This window comes from Egretta garzetta, unplaced genomic scaffold (genome assembly GCF_000687185.1).
Source record: "Egretta garzetta isolate BGI_Z169 unplaced genomic scaffold, ASM68718v1 scaffold502, whole genome shotgun sequence".
Lineage (NCBI taxonomy): Eukaryota > Metazoa > Chordata > Aves > Pelecaniformes > Ardeidae > Egretta > Egretta garzetta.
In genome coordinates this window covers 966,259-966,854 of record NW_009258809.1, presented here as the reverse complement: position 1 = coordinate 966,854, position 596 = coordinate 966,259, and positions in this window count along the sequence as shown.

Sequence of the window (596 nt, the reverse complement as noted above, 5' to 3'; positions counted from 1 at the left end):
GAAGGTTTTTAAGATCTAGCAGTTTTTCTCCTCTCCTTCTCTGATTTTGATTGATAATAAATTAATTATTTTCAAGTTGAGTCTGTTTTGCCCATGATGGTAACTGATAAAATGATCTCTCTCTGTTCTTATCTCAATCCACGAGCCTTTTGATTTACTTTTCTCCCCTCTGTCCGGTTAGAGGAGAGTGATAGAGCGGCTTTGGTGGGCCCCTGGCATCCAGCCAGGGTCAAACCACCACAGTTACCATGAAAGGGTAGTGCTATGGATGAAGCTCAAGCCGGCTGAAAAGCAAATTAGTTCAGACAACAGCAGATTTAATAAATGCCATATTCACTATGGTCTAGGTTCACTTATTTTAGCAAATCTTTTTCTACAGTATCCAAGTTACACTGGACAATGTGACAGGGCTCCAGTGGAACCAAAGCTTTGAGATGAGTTTCCTACATGTTATTCCTAAAGTAAGCACACCTAGGTCCCCCACCAAATCTGAATTTCAAAAGGTGCATTTTACTTGAACTCAACTTAGAAAAATTTAATATTTCAAATAGGAATAACTCTGATCTGCTGAGTGAGGAAAAAATAACTAAATCCCT